Genomic DNA, 10576 nt, shown 5'->3' with positions numbered 1-10576 from the left:
AAATTGGCCCATACGACTACCATTTTATTATTTGCAAAACCCCATGCACAAGATCATCATCAATAGAAATAAAGAGAATATACCAAAAATGTTCTAGAGACATCTGGAGAAAGCCCATCATAAAGTCCATGATGACATCAGGGGTGTTCTGACAAAGCAGATAACACTTCTCCAATATGACTTACACTCCAACAACCTGTATCTTTGTGGCATCACCATGTAGCAAACCAAGGAGGAATATTCTCGGTTTATTTGCGATAAGAATTTGCCCTGGAGAGTCATCAATAAGAAGTCTGTCCAAAGATTATGGTTCTATGAGACACAAGTGGCAAGGGACATTTCTGCTCTGAATAATGTGAAAGCGACAATGGAAAAGAAGTATAAATAAGCGCAATGAAAACTGGTGGCGATCTTTGGTAACATCCACAAGATCTCTCTTACTGTAGACGCTTAGAGGTCTCGAAACAACATCACCTTTTTAGGTGTCACGGTCCATTGGGCTGACAAAGACTAGAAGCTTTGTGAGCTACTTCTTGGCATATACAGGTTTGTTGAAATTACTAATCAATGAAGTTACAATATTAGTCAATGCTCTCACAACCCACCTTGCCAATGCTATCCAGAATTCAGGGGATTTATTGCAATTAGAGTAGAGAGATGCATTATAAACTGTGTGTAGTACAATGCATACTAAGGTGATGCAATATGCAATCTTATTTTGGCCCACTCAAACCTTTTCTAGTGTGGAAATATTTGATGAAGCGAGGAGGAATATACTTACTTGAGTTGGTGGAAGGAGGTTGGCACATGATACTTTCCAAAGTTGTCCAAATTGCGCTCCAATTTCTTGCCGTTAGCTTGACAAACACACTACTGGAATGACTTTTCTCTGTTGGTTGAGGCATCACCACATATCGCAGATCATGCCTTGAAGAAAAGAGCTTTAGGTTGCTAATCACGTTGTGAGCATGGTTACGTCATCTCAACCAATGCTCAGATTCCAGTGCTGACGTCGACGATGATGACAATTTACGAACTGATAAGTTATGTTCAATCACTTTAATTCTTTTGAGTAAGTATATTTCCTACAAAGACTAATGGTTACTCTATTTAACAGAATAACAAAGGAGAACACTCGGAAGGCACTCAACGGGACAAGAAGCACGTCTTCATAGTCATTTCAGGCATGGTTGAACTACACTTCAAACTAACAGTTTTATTTCTAAATCAACAAATGACCATTTATCGTGCTTTTTTATTTCTTAATAACTTGTTTCTGTATAAATAATTTTAGAATTTGAAAACTAAGCATGGTTTAACTTTTTATTTCTCTGTCTTAACTTGTATCTTAACATATTGGATCCATTTTCCTCTCTTAACTTATTGTGTTAACTTGTAACTTATCGTGCTTTTTTATTTCTTAATAAGTTGTTTCTGTATAAATACTTTAAGAATTTGAAAACTAAGCATGGTTTAACTGTTTATCTCTCTTCCCATCTACGTTTTCGGCCATCTCACTCTTTATATGCATCCCTTCCATCTCACTCTCACCTTCTCAGTTTTTCTGTATTTTCCTCTCTTACTGGTTCAAGCTAAGTCTCTACTGCATATCCTTTGTTGTTTCAATTACTATCCATCTCATTTATCTTCTCACTCTATTCTCTTTAGCCTAACATGATCTCCATAAAACTATAAATTATTTCTTCGTATTCTTGCCTCCTGCTAAGAAAGATGTTTGCCTCATGGAATTCTCTTGATTTTTATCCTTCCACCACACCCAGAAAAGAACTGGATCTCTATACATTAGCTCCTTAATTTGTGGTCAATGCTATTATCCTCATCTTTCTTGAGGGTTGTGATTATTGACCCAATTGACCACTCAAGTTTGAGTCTACCCATCAAATTTCTTTATCTGAAAGGAATAATACTTGCTAAATGTGTGATGCATTGAGAGAATATTTGACAAAGTTATTGTAGAATTTACAATCTTCGACCGCCATTAAACATTAGGAGATTATATCTCGTTGTCATTATAACTATTTTACTTCATGCAAGGACAACAAAAAGATGGTTGACTTGGGGCTTCTTTTTATAGTATGCCTAAATGATGGACATCTACAAATGATTCCAGAAATGAAGTTGGGATATTATGCACTCTAGACAGAAAAGAAACTGAAAGTTGGGATATCATACGCTGTCACAAGAGGGGGATACTTTTCATTCCTCGTAAAAAGTCAATGTAAGCGAAAAGATCAATTATCCCTAAGAAACATTTTGAAGTAAATAAATTGAAAGTTTCCATCCTTTCATATGATCCATCATTTGAGACCACCAGACTGAAGACACTATTCCATCATTCGTCTTACCAAAGATTTTATCTTCTGTTAATCGTTTGGCCCCCCAACTAGATGAAAAGTCGTCCAGTCTGCGTCCGTGCACTATTCTGCGTTTTTTATATTTTTTAACTGTTTGCCTTATGGGTTAAATAAATGGCTGTACTCGGCTGACTGGGTTGGACAATACATTAATGGGCTGGATTTGATTCCATGGGAGGTGGGCTCTTAGATGTCATGAAAAAAATTGGACATGTCGGGAACTACTTTGTCGATTCAGGAATAGCACCTTCTAAAATGGCTTTCTTGGACGTTATTGGTCTTTCTGGGCTTGTCTAGAGAGGGAACATTGCTCCTATAAAAATGTGAAGGGTTGAAAATTTAAAAATCAGTGATCAAAAGAAGTTGCGATGAAAGAGAGTGAGAGCAAGGAAGAAGCGAGAGAGAGCGAGGAAGGAGCAAAAGAAGAATCGAAGATGTTGATCGTGCCGAGTATCTTAAGGCGGCAGAGAAATGTGTTCGATATGTTCTCACTGGAGGTATGGGATCCCTTCATCGACACCTTCAGATTGTTCTCCAAGCCCAGGTCATTGTCCAGCACGGCGGCTGATTTCTTGAGCACAAACAGGGACTAGAAGGAGGCATCGGAGGTGCACGTATTCCGTGCGGACCTGCCGGGGGTGAAGACGAAAAAGAAATTGATGCACTCTAGACAGAAAAGAAGAAGAGGGAGAAGAAGAAGAAAAAAAGAAAGAAAAACTCAATAGTACTTGTGAAATCCTGTGTCAAAACAATTACGAAAAGGATGTATTTATAGGGGGGAGAGAGAGGGAGTAACCATTGCACTTTCCTCATTTTGAACATTGTCGTTGCCTCATTTTGCCATTTCCTCATTTTATGACTCCTTTTCTTGATTTGTAGTCATTTTCTCTATGCTTTGAGGAGTGAAAATCCTTATTCTTCAACACCCTCCCACAAGCTCAGGCGTGGGACAAGGTTGAGCTTGGTCAGTAGAAGCTCAAATTGATTCTAAGGTAGTGCCTTTTTATGAGCATCAGCAAGCTGGTCTTTGGTGCTGACAAAGTGATCTGTAGCTGCTTGGCGACGAGTTGCTCTCGAAGAAAGTGGATGAAAAATTCAATATGCTACGTGTGAGCATTGAAACGGGGTTGGCCGCAACGTAAGTAGCTCTTAGATTGTCACAATGGAGGATTGGTATCATATTGGTTTGTATATTTAGTTCTTGGAGGAGTGATTTGAGCCAAAGTATTTCTGCTGTGGCATAAGCTAATGCCTTGTATTGAGCTTCTGTGTTAGATCTTGCAATTGTTGGCTGCTTTTTGTAGCTCTAGGATTTGAGATTCTGACCAAGGAAGATTAGGTAGCTACTAGTTGACCTTCGATCAGTAGAGGACCTAACCCAATCTGCATCACTGAAAGTGTTCAGGCATAAGTTAGGGTTTCTAGAATATTTTAGGCCAGGACAGATACTCCCTTTGAGATACGGAAGGAGATGCTTGGCTTGCTTCAAATCTTGAGAGGTGGGATCATGCATTTTTTGACATGCTCTATAGACTGCGAAAGCAATGTCTGGTCTCGTCAATGTGGCATATTTTAGGGCCCCTACTATGCTTTGATATGTTTTTGGTTCGAGATGGCCAGAAGTAGATGTTTGTGATTGAGAGACAATACATATGGTAGACGTTGGCTTGCATAACCCCATATTGGGCTTCTCAAGTATAGAGGCTATAAATTTTTATTGGGAAAGAATATATCCATCTGGCACTTTGGTTAGTTCTATTCACAAAAAATAATTTGTTGGTCCAAGGTCACGGATGGCAAATGTCAAATTAAGAGAGGTAAGCACCTTATTAATTGCTGTGAAATCTGCACTCATGATTAAAATGTCATCTACATAGATTAAAATAAAAATGAGAGAAGCAGCATTCGGATTAAAAAATACTATGATGTATCAGTTTTGGATCCAACAAAGCCTAATGAATTTAAATGAGATGCTAGTTTCTTGAACCACTCTCGAGGAGCCTGTTTTAAACCATACATAAGTTTATTAAGTTTACAGGCATGGTTCAGAAATTGGGGATAATAAATCCTTGTGGTTGTTCCATGTAAACAGTTTCACGAAGATTACAGTATAAATGTGAATTGGAAACATATAAATTGATGAATGTACCATTTTTGGGTTGTAACCATGGCTACTACGACAAGAATGGTTGTGTATTTGATAACATGGCTGTTCAAAATAATCGAAACCTTCTTCTTGGTTAAAGCCTTTAGCAGCTAAATGGGCATTATCTGTTTCAGTGTGACTATTTGCTTTGTACTTAACTCTGTAGACCCACTTACAACCAATGGCTTTCATGGTTGGAAATTGGGCAACTAAAGACCAAGTTTTGGTCTAGATCAAGGCTTTGAATTCTTCATTCATTGCGTTGATCCATTGTGAAGACTGAGAAGCTACTTTATAGCTAGTAGGTTCAAATGCAGAAGATTGTGTGATACTCAAACATAGTGGATGGTGAGAAACGATGTTGGTTTTTCGCTATTTACTTTAAATGCGTGATTGATTGAGAGAGTTACATGAAATGTAAAATTTATGCGTGGAGACATACACCTATATCCTTGATGCATGGCATTGTATCCTAAAACACTGATTGTTCTGATCTGCATGTCAGTTTGTTTGCAGTATATGATCTAAGATTTGGATAACACAAACACCCAAAAGGTTTTATAGATGAATAGCCTGGTTGTTTTGAAAAACATTTTTAAAAAAGGTGATTCGTAATCTAAAATAGGTGTGGGATTCTGTTAATGAGATATGTTGCAGTTGCAACTGCCTCATCCCAGAATTTTTGAAACATTGTTGCATGATGTAGAAGAGATAAAACAGTTTTTACAATATGTCTATGCTTCCTTTCAGCTGTTCCGTTTTGATGAGGGGTATGAGGACATGACACTCGATGAGTTATTCTGTGAGATCTTAAGTGGTCAGTGAGTGCCTGATACTCACCCCTAGTTGAATTGAAAGGCCAAAATTTTAGACTAAAGTTGTCTTCCAACTTTTCTCTGGAAATCTAATAATATAGACAAGACATCACGCTTCCCTTTTAGCAAGAATAAACATGTATATTTGCTAAAATCGTCTATAAAATAACATAATAACTAAATCTTAAATCAGCAAGAACAGGTGATGGACCCCATAGATCAGAATGAATTAAAGCTAATAGTTTAGATGATTGACGTACATGTAAATAGAAAGGTAATTGATGACCTTTAGCTATGCAACATGAATCACAAAGATAATGACGAGGTTTATGAGTGGTAGGCAATCCATATTGTTTAATAATATTGTGCAAAATCTTATTATGGATGTCCTAGTCGTTTATGCCATATTTCTGGTGATGTACACCCTCCTACTAGTACTAATGCTTTGAGATATGGTGCCCTTAGGCGATAGAGGTCATCTTTAAGGAGCCCCGTGAGAAGAATATGGCCTCTCATTTTGTCCTTCACCAAGCAGTAGGATGAGTGAAATTAAGAAAATACATCAGTATCTGACGTTAGTCTCTGCACATATAGTAAATTTCTAGTGATATCAGGGACATGCAAAATAATTTTCAATTTTAGAGGATAATTAAGAAATTGTAAGGTAGATGAGCCAAGGGCTGAGATTTCCAATCCTGTTCCATTACCAATGTGTAGCTGATCACTTCCTTGATACGGGATCACATTTTGAAGATGAGAGATCTCTGGAGTCATATGGTGAGTGGCACCACTATCTGGATACCAAGAGATAGATGATCCCCCTTATGATGGTGTTGTAAGATTTGTAAAGTAGGAATGAGGTCTTTGAGATGGTTGCTATCCATAGTTGATTAAACCTCTTTCTACATTCATGAACTCTATGACCAATTCGACCACAAAGCTGACATCTTGGGAGTACCTATTATTACGGCCTCTTCCTCGTCATGGCCTTCCTCTATTTATTCCTATTTCTGATGACATGTTTGAATGCACATTGTCCTTTGTTTCTGCTATTTGGCTTGTCATCTCATCATCGGATTGGATCTTGGCAAGAACATCATCCAAGTTCGTTCCATCAATGTGAGCACTGAGCCTGAGACGAAGGCATCATACACAGATGGGGTACCTCTAAGAAGATGAAAAATGAGTATGGATTCACTAACTGGTTCTCCTGCAGCAGCTAAGTGATGGCGGACCATGTCATCAACAACCTCTTCGAACAGCCCCAACTGACGTCCTTGACCCCAACTTCAAGTATTCAGATTAATGGTTGGTCTTAAAAGGTTCATTCTTTATTTCTCACAATGACTTCTTATTGCATCGGGCCACCGTGTTTTGGGCCTCAAACATTTTCGTTATTTTTGGTCTGTTTGATGTACTTTGTGGGGAATCCTCGTCATGCGATGGTTTCCCTATCTCGGCCCACTTCAGCTCCTCCCTCCTATATAAAGGGACAACATGCGTAAGGAAGCCTTGGAGTTGATTGAATTTGAAAGTGTTGTTTTTCAATTGGCTCCTGCCTCCTCCCTTTTGGGAGTTACCTTTACTCCTTTCCTAGAGTAGATCGTGCGAGTTCCTTTTCACATTGTTTCTTTGTCCACGACAAGAACACTCCGTGGAGGTAAACGGTTCTTTGCCGTCACTCCATCATCCTGTATCATCTTTATTGTGCTGCGTCTTCTTGAAGCCAATTCCAAGAACAATGCCGCGCCCTACTCGCCAGCCTGCAAGAACATGCCCTACCGATGCCCTTTCCTACTCAATTGCCCCGCTGCCCACCGACAGCCTTGTTCATTGCAGACTTCTTGAAGAATTCAATTCTTGGAATTAACCACCAAGAACCCTCTTCTTGGACGCAACCACTTTTGCTATCTGCACCGTCGGTGGTGGGTCCAAGATCGCGGCCTCCGAGCGCACCGTCAAACGTGCCCGTGCGTTTCTGCTCTGTGTGCCACCCCCGCATGCGCCTAACGCAGCTCCCATCTGCATGGCTCATGCACGCTAGATCCACGCGCCTGCGCATGCCCAAACCTTGCGTCCTCGCACACACGTGCTCCAGCACCGCGTCCTTTGCGCGTCCCCATGAGCACTAGCGCCACAATCCCCGCATGTGTTAGCCCTGCTAGCTCACGCCCATGCCAAATCTCCCTTCTGTTTGCCTGTCCTCAACGCGCAACTGCGCACATGCCCACTTGTGCCCCGGCGCACACAAGCCAACTGTTCATCGTGCTCTTGACGATGACCTGCAATTTCAGTACTCCTGCTCGTGTCTTTGTCATTAATGCCATGTGCCTTCATCCCTGGCCTACTTCACCACGGACTTCAGGTATTAGCCCAATAGGTTCCATCTTCTTCCCTACGCTCGCAGTCCAATTACCTCTTTCAGTGCTGTAGTTTATGTGTTCCTCTGCCTAATAATGAAAGTTGTTATAGCCACCTACTTGTCGAGAGGTAGGATATTCTTGTGATACGTCTAGACATTACTGGTAGAGGATGTGGATGCCTCTGGGCATTTAAGTGCCCCTCACTAATTAGTCATCTAGTAGGTCCAAAGGGACATTGGGAAGTCTGATTTTGATTAGTCAATCTCCGGATCTTTAAATGGGTCTCCGACTAATCAGCACTGCTTCTTATCGTCCTGTTGATTTTACGTGCATCCTCCATTCATCATTCTGCATTGCTAGAGTCAATTTTATCTTGCCGTTGTGTTGTAATACGAGCCGACTGGGCCTGGCGTTCTCCGTGTTACATCACTAACTCATCACTCAACGACCTTAGTTCTTGAACATAGTCTTCGGTCGATTTGTCTCCTTTGAAAGTATTTTGCAGTTTACTCTAGAGGCTCATGGTATTGGACTGGTTTTGTCCTGTAACACTTGTACATATAGCTTCCCAAGATTCTTTAGCAGTGTTACTTCTTACTATGCATGGGAGCATTGGCTTAGATAAAGATGTGGAAATAATCATAAATACATGCTGATCTAAATGGGTCCATGCATCATAATCAGGATTAATTTTAGCATTCCCTTTTTCATCCATGTAGGAAATACGAGGGGGATCTTGCTCAATAATTTTAGAAGCAGCACACCTTTTAATCAACAGGATGAACTGGGTTTTCCAAAGAAGAAAATTATCTCGAGTAAGGTTCAAAGGAACACACATACCATCATGCAACACTTTCAGAACATTTGCATGACTTGAAATGATGGGTCGCGGGATTGCTGTAGAGCTTTTTGTGACATTTGGAGGAGTATTTGCCATCTTGGTAAATCTGTGTCATCATGCTTAGGGCTCTAATACCATTAAAAAAGGAACTGATGCTTTCAAGACAAGGAAGAAGAAGAGAAAGAAGAAGAAGAAGAAACAAAGAAAGAAAGACTCAATAGTACTTCTAATATCCTTAGGGCTCTAATACCATTAAAAAGGAACTGATGCTTTCAAGACAAGGAAGAAGAAGAAGAAGAAACAAAGAAAGAAAGACTCAATAGTACTTCTAATATCCCGTGTCAAAACAATTACAAAGAGGAGGTATTTATAGGGGAGAGTGAGAGGGAGTAACCATTAACCTTTCCTCATTTTGAACATTGCAGTTGCCTCATTTTGCCATTTCCTCATCTTGTGATTTCTGTTTCTTGATTCGTAGTCATTTTCTCTATGCTTTGAGGAGTAAAACTCCTTATTCTTCAACAGCATGCTGCAGATCAGCGGTGAGAGGAGCAGGGAGGAGGAGAAGTCAGACCGCTCGTACTGCATGGAGTGCAGCAACGACAAGTTCCTGAGGCAGTTCCGACTTCCGGAGAACACGAAGCTCGACCAGGTGAAGGCGGCCATGGAGAATGGCGTGCTCACCGTCACTGTGCCCAAAGAGGAGGCCAGGAAGCTGGAAGTCAAGCCCATCCAGATCTCCGGTAAAAAGGTATTATTCTGACGTTGGTCTTGTTACTGATGGAGTCTCCCTCTTTGCCACCAGGGATCATCGTGTCTGAAGAAAAAATAATGCTTACAGGGATCCCTCTTGGCCACTAGGGGTCATCATCTCTGAAGAAAAAAAAATGCCTACAGTCTTTTGGGACATCATGGAATAAATAATCAAAGGTTTGATCCTGATATTCTCCTGACCATCATGTTTCTCATTCTCCTGCCTCATAGTCTTACACTTTTTTGCGCATGAAAGCACTAGGCAGCGTTGCCCAACGGCCTCTGAAGTATCTAAATCCTCCGATATGCAATATGGGGCAATATCTGAACTCAAATCAGCGTTTCTTAATTCAACATCTTTTATATCAAAGCCAATTGATACCAATTAATAACCATGGGTATTAACGACACTAATGGATGCTATGCATTTCCCATTATTTTTGGATTTAAATGGATGCTATGCATTTCCAATTAATTTATGGATTCAAATGGATGCTATGAATTTCCCATTAATTTATGGATTCAAATGGATGCTATGCATTTCATATTTTACTGTGCAAGGACATTGAAATTCCTTCCCATAGTATCCTTCTCATGTTGAAAGATGGGATATCAATGTCGTAAGTCTTGTGAAATATTCAATTTTTTCATATTCTTTAGAATTGCCTTTGAGAAAATGCATGGGATTCTGTAACCTATTGTGAAGTCATTTTCCCCCGCTTCTCATCATGGTATCCTAGCTATTCGTGATATCTACGTTATATTGTGCCCCAGAGGGAGAGTAATGCTCATGCTTGGGGTATGGAGAGGAGTTTACTTGAACTGATAACTATGCACCTACGGTTTTCTCAAAAACTAAATTCTGCAAAACATAATAGCTGTGATGTTTAGAAAACAAGAATGCTATGTTATTAAAATTCATGCATTTTTGAAAAAATCATTTTAAGGAATTGTGTGGACGAATATAAGGGATTCAAAACAAATATTTTTTTATGTAGAATCACAAAGGAGTACAAAATTTGAAAGGACCATAAGTAAAGGTGCAAAAATTGATGGGAACCAATATAATTTCAAGGCAAATTTCTGAATATGGTATGTTTAAAAGTTAAAGTTAGCTATTGTACTAGTGCACGCGGCATAAAATTTTCTGGTCAGACTGTTTTTGACACATGCTCCAAATAAATTTTCATATTTTCTAGTTGGGAATCTTCAGTTCAGTCAAACTATGAATTTTTAGAATAGAAAAACCAAGTAGGTCTAACCACTCTGGCTAATGGTGTAAA

At 39.7% G+C, this 10576-nt stretch overlaps 1 pseudogene; it reads left to right on the top strand.

The window, feature by feature from the left end:
- The first annotated feature begins 2543 nt into the window (after positions 1–2543).
- LOC144715891 (16.9 kDa class I heat shock protein 2-like) lies at positions 2544–9303 on the top strand (annotated as a pseudogene).
- The last annotated feature ends 1273 nt before the right edge of the window (positions 9304–10576 follow it).

The sequence above is a fragment of the Wolffia australiana genome, chromosome 19 (assembly GCF_029677425.1).
Source record: "Wolffia australiana isolate 7733 chromosome 19, ASM2967742v1".
Lineage (NCBI taxonomy): Eukaryota > Viridiplantae > Streptophyta > Magnoliopsida > Alismatales > Araceae > Wolffia > Wolffia australiana.
The sequence above is the reverse complement of the archived record's forward strand: the minus strand, read 5'-3'. Positions and strand labels throughout refer to the sequence as shown.